This window comes from Arachis duranensis, chromosome 10 (genome assembly GCF_000817695.3).
Source record: "Arachis duranensis cultivar V14167 chromosome 10, aradu.V14167.gnm2.J7QH, whole genome shotgun sequence".
Lineage (NCBI taxonomy): Eukaryota > Viridiplantae > Streptophyta > Magnoliopsida > Fabales > Fabaceae > Arachis > Arachis duranensis.
The window spans coordinates 86,689,842-86,690,159 of NC_029781.3; positions in this window are offsets into that span (position 1 = coordinate 86,689,842).

Here is a 318-nt window from a genome sequence, read left to right on the forward strand (position 1 = left end):
ATGCTTAAACAGTGCATATGTATCTTGAATTTGTGGTTCATGAATGTTGGCTCTTGAAAGAATGATGAAAAAGGAGACATGTTACTGAGGATCTGAAAAATCATAAAAATGATTCTTGAAGCAAGAAAAAGCAGTGAATACAAAAAAAAGAGAGAAGGAGAAAAACGAAAAAAGGGAGAAAAGAAAACGAAAAAAAGAGAAAAAAAGAAAGAAATAAAAATGTGATCCAAGGCAAAAAGAGTGCTTAAGAACCCTGGACACCTCTAATTGGGGACTCTAGCAAAGCTGAGTCACAATCTGAAAAGGTTCACCCAATTA